The sequence below is a fragment of the Somniosus microcephalus genome, chromosome 9, assembly GCF_052327205.1.
Source record: "Somniosus microcephalus isolate GS21.2 chromosome 9, FLI_Smic_1.0, whole genome shotgun sequence".
Taxonomy (NCBI): domain Eukaryota; kingdom Metazoa; phylum Chordata; class Chondrichthyes; order Squaliformes; family Somniosidae; genus Somniosus; species Somniosus microcephalus.
In genome coordinates this window covers 147,471,416-147,495,913 of record NC_140995.1, presented here as the reverse complement: position 1 = coordinate 147,495,913, position 24,498 = coordinate 147,471,416, and positions in this window count along the sequence as shown.

The following is a 24,498-nucleotide window of genomic DNA, read 5'->3' as shown; positions in this document are numbered from 1 at the left end:
GTCCTTTGATTCAATTACTACAATGACCTTTGGTTACAAATAGAGTTGAATTCTGATTTTGTATAACTTGTTTGCCAACAGCAACATCATTCTGTTACGGCCAATATTTCAATGGGGTGAACATAAAAGCATGCATTTTAAAATATTTTAAACTTTATAAATGAAATCAGTTATTTTGTGAGGAAATGACACAAGCCATGTTACTATTGTAGAAATGGACTGAGAAGTTTTTTTACCAGCTACTTTGTGAAATTGTTTTATGTGAAGGATTGGCTGAGACCTATAATATTGTGGTGTCTAACATGGCTTTGAGTAATTGGCTGGCAAAATGCAGTTGTTGTGATTTTAATGTACTGAGATGGACGACCTGGTGCAGATAGGGGTAGATGAAGTAGGGCGGGAGGCGGCTCGTGTGGAGCATAAACACCAACATGAAGCAATTGGCTTGTTTCTGTGCAATAGATTCTATGTAATTCTATGTAATTGAATTGATTTACTCGTAGTTCAAAAATTATATTTTGCCACATGACATGAGTGTAGTAGTAAGGATACGTATGAAAAAAATGGAAACTCGGCTTCTTCCACACTAGTAAATATGTTAGACACAATAAATATCATGGAGGAAATTGCTGCAGGGAGCCCAGAACAGTAAGTGGTTATTACTCTTGAAACCTAAATCTCTGATGTCTTAATATTTACAAAGTTACTTTGTTCCATGCCTTTTTTTGACAGTTTTCTCTCTACTGCCATCCGCCTCCCCCGCCTCATTGGTATTAAGCCATTCTTTATATGTGAGCCCAGACAGTGAATGCTGGCAGGTTATTCAGTTGTGGAGGGCGTCACAGCCCAGCCTGATCTTGTGCTCATTTAAGGTCCAACTAAACCATCAGAGAAGCTGTGAAAAGGTTTTTTCGATTAAACAGTTGAACACTACAAAAGTGCAGAGAATTACATTTATATTGAGTTGTGGCGGAGCCACTAAAGGACTCAGACCGTTTGTATATAATTCCCTTTAACAACATGTTAGCTACAGCCTGAGTCTGTATCCTTATGTATACTGTTTACTTGTATAGAGCATGATTACTTTAACAGCGCGGGTAAACGCGATGACATCACGCCGTACATCACGTGATCCCCCACTGGCGAGAAGAATGTGATGATGTCATGACGTCAACCACGGGACCAGCCAGCAGTCCTCGTGGAGCCTCCGAACTGAATAGACCTACACTCGATGTTCTCCTGCAGTTACTTGTTTAAACCTCTTAGTTTCCATTAAACTTCGTTTTGTTTAAGCGCCTGAGTGGACCTCAGTCTTTGGATAGGAACTAGACATTGCTACATTGGTGACCCCGACTTTGCGAACGGTTTTCGCAGAAGATAATCAACATGGAAACGAATGCCGTTACCTTGAAGCTGCCGCAGTTCTGGGAGCAACAACCAGCCATGTGGTTCATCGAGGCTGAAGCCCAGTTCGCCATCAGGGACATCGTTACCGATCAGACCCGTTATTATTACGTGGTCTCTGCCCTCGACAGCGCCACAGCCTCACAGATCGTCAGCTAACTCGGTAGTCCGCCTACTGATCGCAAGTATGACACCTTAAAGGCGCGGTTGCTGCAGGCCTTCAGCTCACGAAGTCGGAGCGCGCTCACCGGCTGCTCGCTATGCCCGGCCTCGGGGACTCCAAGCCGTCCAAGCTCATGAGCCAGATGCTCACGCTCCTCGGGTCCGAGCCGGAATGCTTCCTCTTCAGGGAGCTAGTCCTCAGCCTACTCCCGGAGCAAGTTCAGGCTGCCCTAGCCAGGTCCGAAGTCACAGGCTGCGCGGAGCTTGCTGCCGAAGTGGACAAGATCTTCGCGGTGACACAACAGCAATGTGCGGCCACGAGGCGCCCCTCACCCACAGATGCTGCTCCAGCTCCTCAATCAGCTGGGTTGTGCTTTTACCACGCCCGTTTTGGCGCGAAAGTGAGATGCTGCCACCCTCCCTGCAGTTTTTTGCACAAAAAAAAACATCTTCAGACACCCTGGCGAAAGAGGACTGGGTCTAACGGGCGCCCCGCGGCCGCGATGGCCATCGGAGACTCAGGGAAGCTTCTCTTCATCACCGACTCCCTTTCTGGTCGACGTTTCCTTTGCGACACCGGGGTGCAGTGTAGCATCCGACCTGCGTCAAATCTCGATATACTAGTTGGGGGCCACGGCCCCGCCCTCGCGGCAGTTAATGGCGCGGCCGTTCGGACCATCGGAAGGCGGCGGGTCCAGGTGTGTTTCGGCGGCCAGCGTTTCCACTGGGAATTCATCACAGCCAAAGTCACGGAGGCCATCCTTGGGGCGGATTTTTTGTGCACCAACTGCCTTCTGGTCGATGTCAAGCACCGCCAGTTGATCAATGCGGCCACGTTCCACTCCATCCCATGCCACCACGGTAACGCCACGCCGCGCACTGTCTTCTGTGCGGTCCCACCTCCAGACGACTTCACTCGGCTCCTCGGAGAGTTCCCAGATCTGACCAGGCCCACTTTCTCCTTCTCGGCTACTAAACATGGTGTGGAACATCACATCACCACCACCGGCCCCCTGGTTTATGCACGGGCCCGATGACTCGAACCCGGCAAGCTCGCGGCTGCAAAAGTGGAGTTCGACACAATGGAGTGGCTGGGGATTATTCGCCGGTCAAATCGTCCCTGGTCTTCGCCTCTCCACATTGTTCCGAAACCCGGCGGCGGATGGCGGCCATGCGGCGACTACAGACACCTGAATGACGCCACTACTCCTAATTGGTACCCGATCCCGCATATCCAAGATTTTTCAGCCCATTTGGCGGGAAATACCTTTTTTTCAAAAGTCGACCTCGTCCGTGGTTACCACCAGGTCCCTGTGCACCCACAAGATGTCCTGAAAACCGCAGTCATCACTCCATTTGGCCTGTTCGAATTTCTGCAGATGCCGTTTGGCTTAAAAAATGCTGCACAGGCTTTTCAGCGCTTAATGGACTCCGTGCTTCGGGACCTAAAGTTCCTCTTCGTCTACCTCGACGACATCCTCATCGCCAGCCCTAGCAAAGAGGAGCACTTCTGCCATTTGCGTACCCTCTTCACACGCCTCAGTCAACACGGTTTGATTATCAACCCGGCCAAGTGCCAGCTCAGCCTGCAGCGGATTGATTTCTTGGGCCACCACATTACATCAGACGGCGCAATTCCCTTACAGACGAAGGTCGAGGCGGTTACATCTTTCCCGCGTCCGCAGACCATCAAGGCCCTACAGGAGTTCCTCGGGATGGTAAATTTTTATCATCGGTTCGTCCCTAATGCGGCTCTGCTTATGCAGCCCTTGTACGAGGCCCTCAAGGCCAAGTCCGGTAAGGATCCGATCAGCTGGCCGGCCGAGATGGACCAGGCGTTCGTCGACACCAAAGGCGTCTTGGCCAATGCAACCATGCTGGCGCACCCACTTCCAGGTGCCACCATTGCCCTTACCACCGACGCGTCGGACTACGCAATCGGCGCAGTGCAGGAACAGTGGGTGAATGGGACGTGGCAAACGCTTGCGTTTTTTAGCCATCAACTACGGCGAAACGAAAGAAAGTATAGCACTTTCGACCGAGAGTTGCTGGCCCTTTTTCTAGCCATCCGCCATTTCCGGTTCTTACTAGAGGGCCGTCTATTCACGGCTTACGTGGACCACAAGCCACTAACGTACGCTATGGCCAAGACCGCCGAACCGTGGTCAGCTCGGCAACAACGTCACCTGACCTTCATTTCAGAATTCACCACGGACATTCAGCATGTGTCCGACAAAGACAACCTGGTGGCGGATTGTCTCTCCTGCGCGACTGTGCACACAGTCCAACTCAGAATCGACTATGCCCTCATGCCTGCAGATCAAGCCTCGGACCCGGAGGTCCAAGCATACAGGACCAGCTCCTCTAGCTTCCAAGCGGCCGACGTCAAATTCCATGCCGCAGGCACCATGCTACTTTGCGACGTCTCCATGGGAGTTCCATATAGTTCCAGTCGCCTGGCGCCGAAAAGTGTTCGACGTCATACACGGTTTGTCACACCCTGGCATGAGGGCCTCGCAAAGGCTGATGTCATCAAAATTTGTCTGGAGGGGTAGGCACCTAGATGTCCGCGTCTGGGCCAACACCTGCGTGGTCTGCCAAAAGACCAAGGTGCAGCGTCATGTAAAAGCTCCATTGGCCACCTTCGCTGTTCCGGAGCATCGATTCGACCACGTGAATGTGGACCTCATGGGGCCGCTTCCACCTTCTCAAGGTTTTACACACATCCTCACAATGGTAGACCGCACCACTAGATGGCCAAAGGCAGTTCCTTTGGCTTCCACCACTTCGGCAGACGTGGCCAGAGCTTTCATCTCCTCTTTGGTTGCTCGTTTCGGCGTACCGGCAGACATCTCTTCCGATCGTGGACCGCAGTTTTCCTCTGAGCTCTGGAACGCTGTGGCTCAGGGGCTCGGCACCAAACTACATTGCACCGCCGCCTATCATCCACAGGCGAACCGCCTGTGCGAGCGATTCCACAGGTCGCTCAAAGCTGCTCTGCGGGCCAGTCTTCAAGGTGCGGGATGGGTGGACAGATTTCCCTGGGTCCTTTTGGGCCTTCGTACGGCGCCCAAAGAAGATTTACAATCCTCCTCGGCAGAACTCGTATATGGCCAACCACTACGAGTACCAGGGGATTTCCTCCCATCTCCAACAGAGCCATGGTCTGCATCCCAGCAACTCATCAGCCACCAGGAAGCGGCCAGATGTTTCGCTCCAGTGCCTACGTCGCATTACGGCTTACAGAGCTCCCACGTCCCAACTGAGCTGAAAAGCGCCGAGTACGTATTTATCCACCACGACGCTCACCGGGACCCGCTCAAGCCTCCTTACACTGGTCCCTTCCGCGTCATAGAGCCGGGAGACAAATCCTTTTCGGTCGATATCGGAGGTAAACCGGACCACATATTGGTTGACCGGCTGAAGCCGGCGCACTTAGACCTGGGCAGCCCAGTCGAAATCGCTCAGCCGCCAAAACGGGGCCGACCACCCACAGTCGCTGTGCCAGCTCCACCACAACCGCCCGACAGCTCGACCACTGGCCATCAGCTTCCACTTCAGGGTTACAGAAGTCACTCGGACAGGCTTGTCAGGCCTCCTCGCTGTCTCACTTTCGCTGTTAAAGACAATTCTGGGGGGGCGCATGTGGCGGAGCCACTAAAGGACTCAGACCATTTGTATATAATTCCCGTTAACAACATGTTAGCTACAGCCTGAGTCTGTATCCTTATGTATACTGTTTACTTGCATAGAGCATGATTACTTTAACAGCGCGGGTAAACGCGATGACGTCACGCTGTACATCACGTGATCCCCCACTGGCGGGAAGAACGTCATGACATCATGACGTCAACCACGGGACCAGCCAACAGTCCTCGTGGAGCCTCCGAACTGAATAGACCTACACTCGATGTTCTCCTGCAGTTACTTGTTTAAACCTGTTAGTTTCCATTAAACTTCGTTTTGTTTAAGCGCCTGAGTGGACCTCAGTCTTTGGATAGGAACTAGACATTCCTACAGAGTTTACTTTTTCTACCAAAATTACTTCAATGACGGTATAACTTCCAGTTAATGCCATGAGCTATTTGTCTTTATTTTTGTTCATATTTCCCTTTACCTCATCTCTCCTGTAGATGGTAACTCATGCCAGGGTACAACTTCACAGGGGCAAACGCACTTCAGGTACCGTACCTAAGGGTCACTAGATAGTCAATAAAAACAGGAACTCCTGCCAGGTTTTGCCTGCCTGCCATTCAAGAGTCGCTGAAGCCAATTATAATGCTCTTCATACTACCTCAGCTCAGATTGACCAAATCAGCACAGAGCAGGGATTGAACCGAGGACGGTCACGGTCTTTCCGTTCTCATTTATTTTTCAGTGCAAGTTCACTGCACCACCAGTTCTTGACGTACAAGCTTGTATCTACATCCCCGTAGACAAATTTCATATTACAGATACCGATGTTTATTATAATCTGGTAAACTTGGCAATTATAATAAACATGGTAACCTATAATGTGCAGCACAGAGGAGAGATTAATAAGAACAGAAAATATGCAAACCTAACCTGTCACAGGAATTTGCCCTTATTATTTTTCTAATTTCCCAGTCCTGTCTGTCTCTCCTCTATTATTATATTATATACACATGAGTGTGAACATTGAAGGCAACAGTATAAAAACTACAAACTGTTTCAATACATTTCTTCATGTATTGTCATGGTTGATCTAAAGTTGTTGATTACTTTCACATTTCTTGATATTGCTTTTCTTTTTACACCTTTTTAGTTTTCCTATTTCCCATAACTGGTGTTTGGATTTACGATGTCTTTGCTATTTCTCTGCTCTGTGTTTTTATAAACTTATTCTCAATTCCTTTGTAATCATTTTGTTTTGTTTCCTTTAAGATTTTTGCCTTACAAACATGAACTGTGAATAAAATCTTGATGTTTCTCCCTCAACAACTTACAATTAAATTGATAGTCGTGGTGGTTCTATATTTCAATTACTCTACATGTCTTTGACACTAAGAAGCAGCAAGACGCTGCTACAATATAGTCATACTCCCACTATGACCTCCCTGTCCTTGGCCTCCTACACTGTTCCAATGAAGTTGAACACAAGCTCAAAGAATAGCACCTCATCTTTCTACTAGGCACTTTTCAGCCCTCTGGCCTTAACACTACTTGAACAGCTTGAGACCTTAACCAGAACTTCCATTTTCTCTCGGACAGCCAGTGTTGGGAATGTAGGATGTGTTCACCAGCACTTCCATGGATGGGAGAGGCTTTGGACTGGGGTTTAGAGTGGGGATCCCCTATTGGTACACCACCAGTGAGGTGGGCTCCACCCCTGGTGCCTACCTGCCTTTTGCTTCCAGTACACCCATGGGCCATTGAACTTTCTCCGCATTGCAAGATTGTCTGTGCCTCCCTCCCATCTGCTATTCTGCTGCAACCATTCACATATCCTCTGGGTCTCAGGTGTAGCTTTATATTTTCTATTATTGCCTCCTTTTATCATAATTATATTATCACTTCTGTCATTTAATCATCTCCTGTCCTCCATCTAATCACAGGCCTTTCTATTTTGTTCACTCTGTCCTATGGTCCCTAGTTTCTCCTTATAAGGTGTTCGTCTGTATTATCTTTTGTTTCTGACGAAGGGTCATAAACCTGAAATGTTCCACTCTCCACAGATTCTGCTGACCTACTGAGTGTTTCCAGCATTTTCTCTTTTTATATAGTTGTCAATATTCTTTGAGGAAAAGCCTTCTGTGTCTTTCTTGCCATTTGATTTGGTGCAGTGTTGTAGTCCAATGATAGTCACTGAAAAGTGATGTGTGGTCCATGAGGGTGAAGCTGGGTTTTGTTAAGATGTCCGTGTGTATGCTCCCAATCCACCACAACCCAATTCACCCCAATCCATTTCCATCCCAATCCACCCCAATACACTTCCATCCCAATCCACCCCAACACACTTCCAACCCAATCCACCACAACCCACTTCATCCCAATCTCAAACACACAGGTCTGATTCTTAAAGACGTTACCCCCCTCCCCTCCCCTAGTTGGAGTTGAATTGGAATTTGATTTATCACTTACTCGTCTCAGCAAATGTGATCTGGATTTTGAAGGAAATTACTACAAATTTGAGGAAAAAAAACAAGAAGCCAAATTACCTTTTACGTGAGGGATGGTTGAGCTATAGGTTTATTTCTTTGGCTGGTCAGATCGTGTACATTTGAACAGTGACTGATAAAGTAGTAAAAAAAAAACACTTCATTACTTACTGCCACTTTTAACAGAGCTGCCAATGTGGTTTTCCTTTCAATTTTTCTAGTCAAATGAATGTAACCTGGATCAGAAATTGTCTTCATCTTTTAGAGGAAGAGGCAGCATTGCACATTGAATTACATCGTGTTCAGGTCTTTTGGAAATTCAGCTTCCAATGACTGAAAGGAATGAGAACATTTGACACTACTAATTTTACAGTCCAGATTTTGAATTGTCAAGCTGATGTATCATTTCTGCTTTACTTCCTTTTTGCTTTACCTGGCCCTAGACTCCAGAATTCCCTCCCTAAACTTCTCCACATCTCTAACTCTCTCTCTCCGCCTTTAAGACACTTCTAAAAACCTACCTCTTTGACCTAGCTTTTGGTCATCTGTCCTAATATCTTCTTATTTGGCTCCGTGTCAAATTTTGTTTGATAACGCAGCAGTGAAGCACCTTGGGATGTTTACTATGTTAAAGCGATATATAAATACAAGTTGTTTTTGTTGTGGTTTCTCTGCAAATCTGGATGGTCATTTGCTGAATTCCTTGGTTCCTTGCTGTGCTGGATAGTCCATTGCAATCGATAATCAAACTGAAATCCTTCCCATATCAATTTATAGCTGGGTTCCCTTAAGAGTATTGCAGGAAAGAAAAGTATTGATGAAAATAAATGATAGGTGCTTATTCTATTTTACATACCTTGGTTAAATAAAATGAACAACATGTGGAAGAGGTCAGCAAAGAGCTTTTATGTTTTGAAAAGTAAGAGTTTATAGAGTTATGCTGAAGGATTCTGATTGATTGGGATTGGTGGGATTGATTTGATTTAATTTAATTTGAATTAATTAAAGGGTAAGTCATGGCAGGACAGCTCGGTGCCGTGGTATGCTCCTCCTGCACTATGTGGGAAATCAGGGACACTTCCTGTGTCCCTGACGACCATGTGTGCAGGAAGTGTATCCAGCTGCAGCTACTGGCAGACCGCATTGTGGCGCTGGAGCTGCGAATGGATGCATACTGGAGCATTCGCATTGCTGAGGATGTCGTGGATATCATGTTTAATGAGTAGGTCACACCGCAGGTAAAGGATGCACAGCCAGGAAGAGAATGGGTGACCGCCAGGCAGAGTAGTAGATGCAGGCAGGTAGTGCAGGGATCCCCTGTGGCCATCCCCCTCTCAAACAGATATACCGCTTTGGATATTGGTGAGGGAGATGGCTTATCAAAGGAAGGCAGCAGCAGCCAACTTCCTGGCACCGTGGGTGGTTCTGCTGCACAGGACGGGAGGAAAAAGAGTGGGGGAAAAAGAGTGGGAGAGCTATAGTGATAGGGGATTCTATTGTAAGAGGAATAGATAGGCATTTCTGCGGCCACAAACGAGACTCCAGGATGGTATGTTGCCTCCCTGGTGCAAGAGTCAAGGATGTCTCGGAGCGGCTACAGAGCATTTTGGAAGGGGAGGGTGAACAGCCAGTTGTGGTGGTGCATATAGGTACCAACGATATAGGTAAAAAATGGGATGAGGTCCTAAAAGCTGAATATAGGGAGTTAGGAGGTAAATTAAAAAATAGAACCTCAAAGGTAGTGATTGCTACCAGTGCCACGTGCTAGTCAGAGTAGAAATAGAAGGATATTTCAGATGAATATGTGGCTAGAGGAATGGTGCAAGTGGGAGGGATTCAAATTCCTGGGACATTGGAACTGGTTCTGGGGGAGGTGGGACCAATACAAAATGGACGGTTTGCACCTGGGCAGGACTGGGACTGAGGTCCTAGAGGGAGTGTTTGCTCGTGCTGTGGGGGAGGGTTTAAACTAAAATGGCAGGGGGTTGGGAACCTGTGCAGGGAGACAGAGGAAAGGAAAACAAGGATAGAAGCAAAAGACAGAAAGGAGAAAAGCAAAAGTGGCAGTCAGAGTAATCAAGGGTTTAATTCAAACATGGCCACATTAAATAATAATTCTAAAAGGTCTAAGAATGTTAAAAAAACAAGCATGAAGGCTCTGTGTCTTAATGTGAGAAGCATTCGTAATAAGGTGGATAAATTAGCTGCGCAAATAGATGTAAACGGATATGATATGATTGGGATTATGGAAACATGGCTCCAGGGTGACCAGGGCTGGGAACTAAACATCCAGGGGTATTCAATATTCAGGAAAGACAGGCAAAAAGGAAAAGGAGGTGGGGTAGCATTGCTGGTTAAAAAGGCGATTAACACAATTGTAAGGAAGGCTATTAGCTCTGATGATGTAGAATCTGTATGGGTAGAGCTGAGAAATAGCAAGGGACGGAAAACATTAGTGGGAGTTGTATACAGAACCCCAAACAGTAATGCGGAGGTTGGGGATGGCATTAAATGGGAAATTAGAGATGCGTGCAATAAGGGCACAGCAGTTATCATGGGTGACTTTAATCTACATATAGATTGGGCTAACCAAATTAGTAACAATACTGTGGAGGAGGAATTCCTGGAGTGTATACGGGATGGTTTCCTGGACCAATATGTTGAGGAACCAACTAGAGATCAAGCCACCTTAGACTGGGTATTATGTAATGAGAAAGGAATAATAAGCAATCTTGTTGTGCGAGGCCCCTTGGGGCAGAGCGATCATAATATGATAGAATTCTTCATTAAGATGGAGAGTGAGGTATTTGACTCAGAGACAAGGGTCCTGAATTTAAATAAAATAAACTACGATGGTATGAGGCGCGAGTTGGGTAGAATTGACTGGGGAATGTTACTCAAAGGGTTGACGGTGGATAGGCAATGGCAAACATTTAAAGTTTGCATGGATGAACTACAGAATTTGTTCATCCCTGTTTGGCATAAAAATAAAACAAAAAAGGTGAATCAACCGTGGCTAATAAGCAAAATTAGGGATAGCATAAGATCCAAGGAGAGGAAATATAAATTGGCCAGAAAAAGCAGCAAGCCTGAGGATTGGGAGCAGTTTAGGATTCAACAAAGGAGGACAAAGGGATTAGTTAAGAGGGGCAAAATAGAGTATGAGAATAAGCTTGCATGGAACATAAAACCTGTCTGTAAAAGCTTCTATAGATATGTGAAGAGAAAAAGATTGGTGAAGTCAAGCGTAGGTCCCTTTCAGTCAGAATCAGGGGAATTTATAAGGGGGAACAAAGAAATGGCATGCCAATTAAATACATACTTTGGTTCTGTCTTCAAAAAGGAGGACACAAATAACCTCCCAGTGATGTCGGGGAACATAGGGTCTAATGAGAGGGAGGAACTGAAAGAAATCAGTATTTGTAGGGAAATGGTGTTAGGGAAATTGACGGGATTGAAGGCCGATAAATCCCCAGGGCCTGATAATCTACATCCTAGGGTATTTAAGGAAGTGGCCCTTGAAATAGTAGATGCATTGCTGGTCTTCTTCCAAAATTCTATAGACTCTGGAACAGTTCCCATGGATTGGAGGGTAGCTAATGTTACCCCACTATTCAAAAAAGGTGGTAGAGAGAAAACGGGGAATTATAGACCAGTAAGCCTGACATCGGTAGTGGGGAAAATGCTAGAGTCCATTATAAAAGATGTAATAGCAGAGCACTTGGAAAACAGGGACAGGATCGGACAAAGTCAACATGGATTTACAAAAGGTAAATCGTGCTTGACTAATCTATGGGAATTTTTTGAGGATGTAACTGGTAAAATAGATAAGGGAGAACCAGTGGATGTGGCGTATTTTGACATTCAGAAGGCTTTTGATAAGGTCCCGCATAAGAGATTAGCATGTAAAGTTAAGGCACATGGGACTGGGGGCAAGGTACTGACTTGGATAGAGAACTGGTTGGCAGACAGGAAGCAAAGAGTTGGAATAAACGGGTCTTTTTCCGAGTGGCGGGCAGTGACTAATGGGGTACCGCAGTGATCGGTCCTAGGACCCCAGCTATTCACAATATATATTAATGATCTAGGCAAGGGAACTAGATGTAATATCTCCAAGTTTGCAGATGACACAAAGCTGGGTGGGTGTGTCTGCTGTGAGGAGGATGCTGAGAAACTCCAGTATGATTTGGACAGGTTGGGTGATTGGGCAGATGCATGGCAGATGCAGTATAATGTGGATAAATGTGAGGTTATCCACTTTGGTGGCAGAAACAGGAAGGCAGATTATTATCTGAATAGCAATAGATTGGGAGAAGGGGAAGTGCAACAAGACCTGGGTGTCCTTGTGCACCAATCGCTGAAGGTAAGCATGCAGGTGCAGCAGGCAGTGAAGAAGGCAAATGGTATGTTGGCCTTCATAGCAAGAAGGTTCGGGTACAGGAACAAGGATGTCTTGCTGCAGTTGTACAGGGCCTTGGTGAGACCACATCTTGAGTATTGTGTGCAGTTTTGGTCACCTTATCTGCGGAAGGATGTTCTTGCCACGGAGGGAGTGCAGCGAAGATTCACCAGACTGATACCTGGGATGGCAGGAATGACGTATGAGGAGAGATTGGGACAATTGGGCTTATACTCACTGGAGTTTAGAAGAATGAGAGGGGATCTCATTGAAACTTATAAAATTCTAACAGGACTAGACAGACTTGATGCAGGAAGGCTGTTCCCGATGGCTGGGGAGTCCAGACCCAGGGGTCACAGTCTAAAGATAAGGGGTAAACCATTTAGGACAGAGATGAGGAGGAATTTCTTCACCCAAAGAGTGGTGAATCTGTGGAATTCTCTACCACAGAAGGCAGTTGAGGCCAATTCATTAAATATATTCAAGAAGGAGTTAGCTATATTTCTTAAGGCTAAAGGGATCAAGGGATATGGGAAGAAGGCAGGGACAGGGTGCTGAATTTGGATGAGCAACCATGATCTCATTGAATGGCAGAGCAGGCTCGAGGGGCCGAATGGCCTACTCCTGCTCCTATCTTCTATATTTCTATGTTTCTATGATTAAGGAAGATGAATAAGGATGCCAGGTATCTCCTTTCATTTGCTCTGAGACGTTGCTATAACATTCCTGTTTGTTGTAATTACAGTCCTGTTTGACATTGATGAGCTCTTCAGGCCACACTCATTTTAATGGATGTTGATGTTGTACTCAACTTTGTCTTCTGCATTTAAGTCAGCCCAGTAATGAGGCTGAAATTGACACATCTCTTCATGCACTGTTGATCTATAAGGCCAAAATCAGTGATCAGCCTGATTTGAGTGCAAACATTTTTCTGGGCTGTAATAGTCCCCACTGTTATTGCAGATATTATGAGCTCAATATTACTGTAACTGCACAATTAATTGTTATTTGCTATTGCGGGTGTTTTCTTTGTGTTATAGAGTAACATTTTTACTGTTGTCTTGTTTGGTTTGCTTCATGTTTCACCTTACTTATGGGTTCTAAAACAATACCAGAGGTTAAATTTACAGCCAGCATCTTTTCCCAGAAATGTGTCAGTGATCATTGTTACACCTGTTCCTACATGAATGAATGAGTGAATGAATGGTCCATGTAGGGAAAACCCTAAGGTTTAATTTCCTCTGGTAGTGCCCTAGTTAACCTTATTGTGTAAAATTCCTTGTGTGCTATTTTAACAGTAATTACAGCTTTATTTTCATGCAAACAAGGTTTCCGCCACACTTTCGGCGAAGTAACACCGGCAAAGTGGGAGCAGCTCCGAAGAATTTCCTGTCTTATGTAACACTGATGCCTCCATCACCATTAATTATTCTTGTAACTCCTGCTAAGATTTTTTTTGGCTGGCCAATATCATAGTCAATCTCTCTTGATAGGGTCATGGGGAGCAATTTTGACTTTAGGTACCTAATAGTCAGGTTCAGGTGAAGGCAACTGTAAGACACACAGATGTCTTGGAGATTTGACTCTAGTGGCTGCTGCATATATACAGTATGATGATTTTAGAGAAATCATACTGGAGTAGCAATGGGCAAGTTACTGATTTGTCATAGCCAAATGTAGATCCAGAAATGTTGCTTCAGTGGGTGTTTGTTAACTGTTTGTTTAAAATGATACACACGAGGAATGACATTTCTGGTGCCAACAGTGGCGTCAGGTAATGAGTTCTGGAGAAGCAGATTGTGAAGCTTTGATATTCTGTACAGAAATTTGGATACACAGGAAATGAATTTCCGTGGGGTTTCTCCCATTGGTCTGCCATAATTTTGCTGTAATAACCGTGGTATTCCCAGAAAAATGTAAAAAGTTCACCCATAGCTTGCTAAAATTAATCTTTTGTTTCTGGCACAAATATTCAGGTATGGCTTAAGCACCAACAGCACTTGTGCTGCTTCAACCATAATGTTATACAAAAACTGATAGCCCTCCAGTATTGTAGAAGGTAGATTTTGGCTTGGGTTATGGTTAAGGACTATGTAAGCTTTTCAAACCATATTTGGTAGCCGTTTGACCCATTATAGATCAGATGGGATTATTGAGCCTAGGAGATCATTTTTGCAACATAAGTGAATTTGCAATCTGTTATGTCCGTGTATCTTAATGTTGTGTCCTTCAATAATCAGACAGCAGGCTGCAGGGAACGATTCAACAGGTGTTTACTGAATGAGGGTTACTCTAGAACTAACTGTACAGATCACTGCTCAGGGTTTATATACAGGTGTGGTCACTGCCGGTACTACAGTATACAGGAGCTGTAAAAAGTAGTTCTCCCCTTAAAGGTACATACATTACAATTCCTCCCCTTTTAGATTAACAGTACCATAACACTCATTTAACAATTAAATATCAAACTAATTACAATTAACACTTTTAACATGCAACATTAGCTGAAAATAGTCTATTTATAAATTCAGTCTTTGGGGAGGCTTCCTGATCCTTTCTGGATAGCGCCTTTCCCGAGTGTCTTGCTCTTGGTACGGAGGCGATTCTGGCCCCCTGCCGTCGGTTGGTTCATCTGCTTCCGATGCTACTGTTTCTGGGGTAGATGCGACCTGTACGTCGGGTTCATCACCAGGTACGTATGGGCGAGGCATGGGGTTGACTTGTTCCTGTGACTCTAGGATCTGGTCAGCATGGCGTCTCATGATGCTCTCCCCAACATCCACTGTGTACATTAGTGGGCCCTGCCGTGTGCATATCGTTCCTGGCTGCCATTTTTCTGTTCGGAAGTCGCGGGCCAAGACTGGTTACCCTACATTGAAGCTCCTTGTTGGCTTCTCATGGATGTGCTGGAATTGCTTACACTCAACATCTCTTCGTACATTTGGTCTGAGCAAATCCAGGCGAGATCTTAACCTTCGGTTAAAGAACATCATGGCTGGGGCCTGGTTGGTGACTGCATGTGTTGCATTCCGGTAGGCGAACAGGAAATTGTCCACCCTGTGCTGCAGCGGAATGTTGCCATTGTACATAGCCTTTATTGCCTTCTTAAAGGTTTGTACGAACCTCTTAGCCAATCCATTTGTGGCTGGATGATACGGGGCGGATGTGTAATGCCTTACCCCATTCTTTTTCAAGAACGTCCGGAACTCTTCGGACAAAAACTGTGGTCCGTTGTCGGAGCAAATCTGTTCTGGCAAGCAATTCCAGGCAAAAATGGTCCGTAGGACTGCAATACTTTTCTCCGTGGTGGTGGAGGACATTTTGATGACCTCAGACCATTTCGAGTGCGCATCCACGGCTATTAAAAACATTGAGTCCATGAATGGACCAGCAAAATCAATATGCACCTGTTGCCATGGAGATGAGTGCCACTCCCATGGGTGTAGAGGGGCATGTGGTGGTGCATTTTGGACCTTCTGACATCCTGAGCAGCTCTTTGTCAGGTCCTCGATTTGCTGATCGATCCCCGGCCACCACACATAAGCCCTAGCAAGGCTTTTCATTTTCACCCCTCCCAGATGACCTTCGTGGAGCTCATTGAGCACTCTCTCCCTTAACTTGGGTGGGATTACCACTCGGGATCCACACATCAAGGTCCCCTGGCATACTGACAGCTGTTCTCTTCTGGATGAGAATGCTGGCAACAGTGAGTCGCCATGTGCTGGCCATCCATTCACCATCAAATCATATACCCGAGACAGTGTCGGGTCATTTCGGGTCTCCTTCTCTATACCGGCGTTAGTTACTGGCAAGCATTCAATTATAGTGGAATGAAATATTTTGACAGGATCCACTGCTGGTGCTTCCTCCGCAGTAGGCAGTGGCAGGTGTGATAGCCCATCAGCGTTTCCATGCTGTTTTGTGCCCTTATAATCGATTTCATATTGGTGCGCCCCGAGAAAAAGGGACCATCTTTGTAGCCATTGTGCAGTCATCACCGGAACGCCCTTCTTTGGATTAAAGATGGAGACAAGTGGTTGGTGGTCATTCAGCAAGGTGAACTTCTGCCCGTGCAGATAGTGATTGAACTTTTTCACTCCCCACACTAGGCTGAGGGCCTCCCTGTCAATCTGGGTGTAGTTACGCTCGGCTGAGGTTAGTGATCGTGACGCAAAGGCTATTGGCCTCTCTGAGCCGTCCGATAATTTGTGCGACAGCACCACTCCAATGACGTAGGCTGACGCATCACATGCCAACCGAATTGGTAATGCCGGGTTGTAATGGGCCAATACCTCTTTCGATGTGATTAGTGTTTTGCTCTTCTGGAAAGCTCGTCTACATTCGTCACTCCACTTCCATGGCACCCCAGTTTGCAGTAGGGTGTTCAGTGAGTGTAGTATTGTAGACAAATTGGCAAGAACTTATGGTAGTAGTTTACCAGCCTGAGGAACGACCTCAGTTGTGACACATTTTCCATTGCTGGAGCCTTGACTACTGCCTCAATCTTCTCTGGGGACTTATGTAACCCCTCTTTATCGATAACGTGGCCACAATACGAGATCTGTTTTCTAAAAAACTCGCATTTGGGGCGGTTAGCTCAGAGCCCATATTCCTGCAATCTAGTGAGCACCTGCTCCAGGTTGACAAGGTGATCACTGTCATTTTCGCCCGTGACCAGGATGTCGTCCAAATAACACTGGGTCCCTGGGAACCCTTGCAGGCCTTGTTCCATTGCCCTCTGCCAAATAGCCGGAGCTGATGCTACCCCGAATACCAGCCGGTTGTATTGGTAGAGACCTTTATGTGTGTTGATTGTGAGGTATTTTTTTGATGCTTCTTCTACCTCCATTTGCAGATACGCCTGGGCCAGATCAATCTCACTGAAGCATTTCCCTCCAGATAGCGAGGCGAAAATATCTTCAATCCGCGGAAGTGGATATTGTACGGTGTGAAGGACCGGGTTCACTGTTACCTTAAAGTCCCCACAGATGCAAACCTTCCTTGGTTCCCCAGGCGTGCTGCTCAACGACTTTTTCATCACAGGGACGATGGGTGTAGCCCACTCGCTCCAGTCTACCTTGGACAGTACACCTGAACGTTCGAGACTCTCCAGCTCTGCTTCGACGGCTGGGCGGATCGCATAAGGTACTGGTCTGCCCTTAAAAAATTTTGGGCTTGCGTTTTCTTCAATTTTAATCATCGCTGTCATGCCTTTTAGTGTTCCGAGTCCTTGCTGGAACACTTCTTTCGCATCAGTTAGGATCTTTGACAGTCGCCCAGGTGTGACGTCGTCATCCTTTTTGTCAGCCACAGTCAGTGCCTGTATGGAATGCCAATCTAGCTGTATCTTCCGGATCCATTCACTTCCCAGTAATGGTGGTCCTCCATCTGGCAATACATATAGGTCCATTTTTGGTGTTTCTTTGCCGTTATATATAACGTTCACCCTTATTTTTCCTTTGAGGTAGACTTTTTGCCCCGTGTATGTCTTCAAGACAATCTTTGTATCTCTCAAGTGTATATGTGAGAATAGCCGCTTTTAGTCCGTTCGGTTTATGACTGTTAGGGCTGATCCTGTGTCCAATTCCATTTTCACTTGGACTCCTGCTATCTTGAGCGTGACCCAGATAGTTTGGTGATCCTCCGTTTTGATCACATTATGTAGTTTCAGACAACCCAGCTCCTTGCTTCCGGAGTCTGTATCACTCTTCTGTTCGTCTGAACTACTCTCCGTCACCTTATGTACCTTCTTGTACTTCTCCTGTGGAGATTTCTTGCTGCTGGTTTTCTTTCCCGACCTGCAGACTCTTGCTATGTGTCCTACTTTTCCACACTGTCTGCATACTTTGTCCTTGAACCAGCAATCATTATGGTCGTGTGTTGTTCTGCCGCAGCGATAGCACTTCACTGTTCCGTATGACATTTCATTTGTGCCATATTCTTGCGGTCTCCGTTGTATCTCTGCAGCGCCCCGTGCTGCTGCTTCGTGTGATACTGCAATGCTGAAAGCCTTGTCCAGCTTAAGATCCTTTTCTGATAGAAGCCGCTTCTGGGTTCCTTCACTTTGAAGCTCACACACAAACTTGTCCCTTAAAGTATCTGCTAGTCCCGTTCCAAACTGGCAGTGTTTCGATAGCTTGCGCAGTTCTGTTAAATACTCAGCATTACTTTCATCTTTATGCTGGTTCCTTTTGTGAAACTTAAATCTTTCTGCTATCAGCAGCGGTGTGGGGTTTAAGTGGTCCTGTAGGATTGACACGATGTTTTCAAAATCCTTTTCTGCTGGCTTCTCTGGGGTTACTAGGTTTCGTAGTAAGCCATACGTTTTTGCACCAATTGAATTCAACAATACCAGCGCTTTCTTGTCATCTGGCACTTCATTCGCCTTGCAGTATACTTCTATGCGTTCGACATATGTCGTCCAATCTTCGACTTCATTGTCGAACGCTGTGATACTGCCACTCTTCGGCATTTTTGGGTGTGGTTAGACTGGCTTAAAATGGCGTCTCCCGCGCTTTCCTTTCTTCCCCGCTGTGGCTTAAAATGGCGTCTCCCGCGCTTTCCTTTCCTCCCCACTGTGGCTTAAAATGGCATCTCCCGCACTGCTGCCAACGCCGCTCTCAGCATTCCTCGTGGCAAATGGCGACGCCCTGTGAGTTTCGTGCGCTGCTCCTGCGCTGCTGCCAACGCCACTCTGCGGTCCTCGTGGCAATGGCAGCGCCTCATGTTTTCCTGCGCGCCTCTCTCCCCCGTTGACGCTGCTCGGCCCTTGAACACCGGCTGCGCTCTGTGCATTTTCCTGCGCGCCTCTCTCCCCCGTTGACGCTGCTCGGCCCTTGAACACCGGCTGCGCTCTGCTCTCTCTCGGCTCTTTCCCCCGTTGATGCCGCTCGGTCCTGAACACCGGCTGCACCCTGTGCGCTCTGCCCTCTCTCTCTCCCCCGTCGACGCTGCTCGGCCTTTTTCTGTGCCGCTCGGTCGGGCTCTAGCCCGTCGCTGTCCGGGAAAGGTCTGCGCAGTACCTGTTGCCAGCCCGTTTCACTGGACCACCGTGACTGGAAAGCCAAGCCTGGCTCTCGACAGCCTCCCCTGCGATGCTCAAATCTCCGCTGGATGACTGGGTGGTTGCCCGTGGTCGATGCCCGTGCTTCTGGACTCGACCTTCTTCCACTGTTCTCCAGGAGCGAATCCCTGGGAGGTGATGCAGAGTTGCAGGTAGGTTCAACTCTGCTCGTCGCCAATGTTATGTCCGTGTATCTTAATGTTGTGTCCTTCAATAATCAGACAGCAGGCTGCAGGGAACGATTCAACAGGTGTTTACTGAATGAGGGTTACTCTAGAACTAACTGTACAGATCACTACTCAGGGTTTATATACAGGTGTGGTCACTGCCGGTACTACAGTATACAGGAGCTGTAAAAAGTAGTTCTCCCCTTAAAGGTACATACACTACACAATCATTATAGAGAAAGAGTGGGTGGCCAATATCAATCAGTCTCTCTTGATAGGGTCATGGGGAGCAATTTAGACTTTGGGCAATATTAAAAAATAGCAGATATTGGATCAGTCATCTCTCCCGATTTTCATTTCTATTGACTCATCCAAAGTCAAAATTGCCCCCATTGACTGGTTCTTACCATTACTCAGATAAAAAATTGGTTACTGTGTATCAATACCAGATATTATGATCAGCAAAGAGAATATGTCACTTCTAATGCTATTCATCAGTTCATTGATAAGGCCAGAAAGAGAATAGGGCCTTCCTTGAAGAACTCCTACTGTTCTAATGAGATTCCATTTATGATAACCTGAGGATATCAGTAAGAAATATTTCAATGTGCAACTACTCCCATAATCCAGAAATATGAAGTTGATATCAGTAAAAGTGACCATGAAGCTGTTTGATTGCTGTAAGAACTGGTTCACTATTTTCCTTTTGGGAGGGAAACCTGCCGTACTTAACTAGTCTGACCTATATGTGACTCCAGTCTCACGCCAAAGTGGTTGAATCTTAACTGTTCACTGAAGTGGCCTGGCAAGCCATTCAGTTGTATCAAACTGCTCAGTGGTTCAGTAGAAAGACCAACCAGTTTCTCAAGGCAACTAGGGATAGGTAATAAAAGCCGGCCTTGCCTGCAACGCCCACATTGCAGGGCCCAGAAAAATAATCTGGGTCACTGCTGCCCTGGGTCTTCCCCCACCCCAGGACCTCCACCATCCACGATCACGACACCCCCTCCGCAACTTATCTTGCTGGCGGCAACCCCAACCTGACTTTCAGTCATCAACCTGGCGAGCTACATCAGGACATTTTTAGTCATTCATGGGATGTGGGTGTTGCTAGCAAGGCCGACATTTATTGCCCATCCCTAATTGCCCTTGAGAAGGTGGTGGTAAGCCACCTACTTGAACCACTGCGGTAAAGGTACTCCCACAGTGATGTTAGGGAGGGAGTTCCAGGATTTTGACCCAGTGACGATGAAGGATTGGAGGTATATTTTCAAGTCAGGATGGTGTGTGACTTGGAGGGGAACCTGGAGGTGGTGGTGTTCCCATGCGCCTGCTCCCCTTGACCTTCTAGGTGATAGAGGTTGCGGGTTTGGGAGGTGCTGCCGAAGAAGCCTTGGAGAGTTGCTCCAGTGCATCTTGTAGATGGTACAAACTGCAGCCTTGGTGCACCGGTGGTGGAGGGAGTGAATGTTTAAGGTGGTCGATGGGGTGCCAATTAAGCGGGCTGCTTTGTCTTGGATGGTGTCGAGCTTCTTGAGTGTTGTTGGCTGCACTCATCCAGGCAAGTGGAGAGTATGCCATCACACTACTGACTTGTGCCTTGTAGTTGGTGGAAAGGCTTTGGAGAGTCAGGAGGTGAGTCACCTGCCACAGAATACCCAGCCTCTGACCTGGTCTTGTAGCCACAGTATTTATATGGCTGGTCCAGTTAAGTTTCTGGTCAATGGTGACCCCCAGGATGTTGACGGTGGGGGATTCGATGATGGTAATGCCATTGTTTAGCGTCCTGTAGCTCAAATTTAAATGAGGCCAGGGCCTCAAAATGACAGGTGCTTCTTCGCTGCTGGGCTGGCCGGCCAACCAGTAGTCAAAATCTACCCTTTATACATCTTGATGCTGCATTACAAAGAGCCAAAGATATAAATGGACCAGGAGCACTGTGCCTGTCTGTGTAGAGTACTGAGCCTGGGTTATAGCCCCAGGTCTGAATATAAATATGGTATCAGAGTACATCCCCTGTAAGAGTCCAAATAAATTGCAAAATGTTGTAATAGTGCTTTTTCTAAAATATATTTACACTGGATTATGTTAAGTCTAACAACTGTTACTCAGAGAATTTACAAACCCTACTTTTCAATATGTTCAGTGATGATATTTCTTCTCTTCTTGTGTATTTGAAAGGATAATAACCTGGGGCAATAGATAAAAACAGTGAAGTGAGTTTTCAGTTCTTTTGGGATTGCTCTATTTTTGCTATTCCAGTAGAGTTCAGCAGCTTCACAAAGACACAAGTCGGGCAAATCAGACTTATTGTTATGATTTCAGATATGTTTGTGTGTTCACATTTAGAATGGCTAAGCAATTGGAGGGGTAAGAACAGCTCTGGTTGCTATGTGTAGCAATATCATAAAAAGATTTCTTCTGGTCGGTATATCCAACAAAATTGTAAACACGATCAAAGTGAGCACGTTTATGATGTTACCAGAAATACCAACCAGAGAATATCTTCATGGACCCACCTACAATGTCACTGCACATTGTGAACAGAGCTGTTCTTTCTCCTCTGTGTCATTAAAGCTTTTACATTATTGAAGAGTTAATTTAAAAGTAAAAAAATTAAAAGTTGCAATTGTTTTATATGCTTCTTATTATGTTTATTATAATTATAATACTAGATGAATAGAAAAAAAAGATTATGTAAATTAGTGTATATATATATATAGGTTATCACGAGGAAAACTTCCAGGTTTGTATTAATATGGGAATAAGGAACTAAATTGAAATTAATACAAAAGCAAAATACTGCGGATGCTGGGAATCTGAAATAAAAACAGAAAATGCTGGAAATACTCAGCAGGTCAGGCAACATCTGTGGAGAGAGAAACAGAGTTAACGGGGGTGATTTTCCCAGCCCTGAGGAGGCGGGTATGGAGGCGGGACTGCCGGGAAAATGGCAGAATCTGGGAGCGGGTACCCATCACGCCCCCAACCCGCCTCTGTGCTATCTTGCCAGGAGGCGGGTACCTGGCCCGCGCCAGATCCCATCTCCTCAAGTCAGGAAGGGGATTAGTGTCAATTAACTGCCTGATAACAGGTATTTAGCAGGCAGTTTTTTGGCTAATCCCTATTTTGAGCCCTAAAGTGTGGGCTTCCCGATGGCCCCGAACCTTGCCAGGATCAGCGAGGCGAGCTGGGGATCTTCGGGGTTCGGAGGGGCCGAGATGTCCGGTGTGCAGGAGAGTGATGAGTGCAAGTGTGGAGAGGTAAGTGTGTGAGGTGTGTCTAAAGTGTTTAAATAAGATTACTTACCTTTGCTTCTTCCTCCAGGCTTCATCCCTTTAGGCTGTGGAGCTGCCTTATCTCACCGGCATAGAAAGCAGAATGACTGCTGCAATCTCCAATGCAACAGCCATCTGATTTCTGCTCAGGAAAGTGGTTTGGTGAGTTGTGAGTACAAGGACTCACCAAAGAACAGAGATTGTCAGTGTTTGACAGCTTCTCAAAGCTGTCAAATGATGACAATTCATCAGTCAAAAATTTTGGACAGATGAAACGTTATACGCTGACATTTTCTGTAACCGGCTTTCCCTTAATTGGCCTGCTAAGCCCACTGGGCGGGCTTAACAAGGTCAATCAAGGGAAAATAGTATGGGTTGGCTGGACATCGATGGAGGCAGGACTAAAACCCGGCAAGCAACAGTCCCGCCTCCATCACATCCCCATTGATAAAATCACCCCAACGTTTCAGGCCGAAGACCTTTCATCAGAATTAAATTGAAACTGTTGCTGATCAGGAACAAAATATAGGGAGGTGGATTGTCCTCTTTGCCGCAATGGCTAAAGAGCCATAAATATTTTTCCTTGCACTTTGAACTTGCTGCTTTAACTAATGCAATCATTCACTCTGTGATAGATTTCTTTAGTCAAAGTGGCTCTTTAAAATTTACTCACCATGGCCCATAGCACCATTGCATGCCAAGAATGCACTGGCAGTCCTTGTGCCCAGCATTAGTAAGGGACAAATGATGGGAACGATGCGTGTGATAATATTCTGCCACTTGAATCTTATTGTAATGCTCCCATCTCATACTTGAACAGATATATTTGGATGTGCTGTCGGCTGGCAGGAACTGGCGGATTCGTTCCCCACCCAATTTTCCTCCCACCTCTGCCCAAGTTCCACCAGTTTATTAGTTTACTGGTGTAACTGAGGAGGAAAATCTGCCCCAGGGCTTAGAGTGGATAAAACCTATATAACCATAGCAGAGTATTTGTTGCAGTTAAAAGATGTGTTGGGTTGGATTAGCAGGAGGATAGACTACAAATTACAAGATGGTGTACTGCTGTTGTGTGAGGTGCTAATCAGAACCCATTTGGAGCGATATATACAGTTCAGTTACCCCATGTTCTGCTTGAATTTTGACTTAGTGCTCACGGGTGTAGAGCAAGGAAAGGAGAATTGGTGGTGGCTACTGCTGCTGCTGACCCGTGGAATTTCCCACTACAATTAGCTTGAGTGCTTTCAACAGAAACAGATCATATTACAATTGGTGGTTTGTTTTTGGTGCACAGGCACCAGAGGTGTTGAGCTGAAAATTGCAGAGACTATCCACCCCTGGCATCAGATACTCATGGGAGCATATTACAGGGACAGGACAAAATCCTTGGCACTCTCCAAAGACCAGTGCATTTGGAGACTGTTATAAATCTCCATCATCAAGAAACTACTTATGAAATAACGCTGGATGACCAGCTGGTGGCGCTGTCCAAGGAGTATAAATACTCGGGCGTGGGCCCAGCTTGCCAGGGACATTTTGTAAGACAAGGAACTAGTGAAGTACAACTAGACCTCCATGTTCTGAAACAAGTTGATTAAAGCCTTGCTTTATGCTCAAACCAAGTGTGTAGTGAGTTTTATTACGTCAATTTAATCAACTTGATATTGACTCCACGCTTTGGGTGATTTCAGGAACAGCCAGCTATGACTCGAACCGTAGAAGGGAACTCAGACAAGTAATCGATCCATCATGGAGAAACTACTCAGACCCGCCCGTCTTGACCTGGACCCGAATTGACTTACAGCTGCTAAGGTATGGAAACACTGGTATTGTACTTTCAGCAACTTCCTTAGGGTGTGTGGTGAGAATGTTCCTGATAAATTAGAGATATTTGCTAATTATGTAT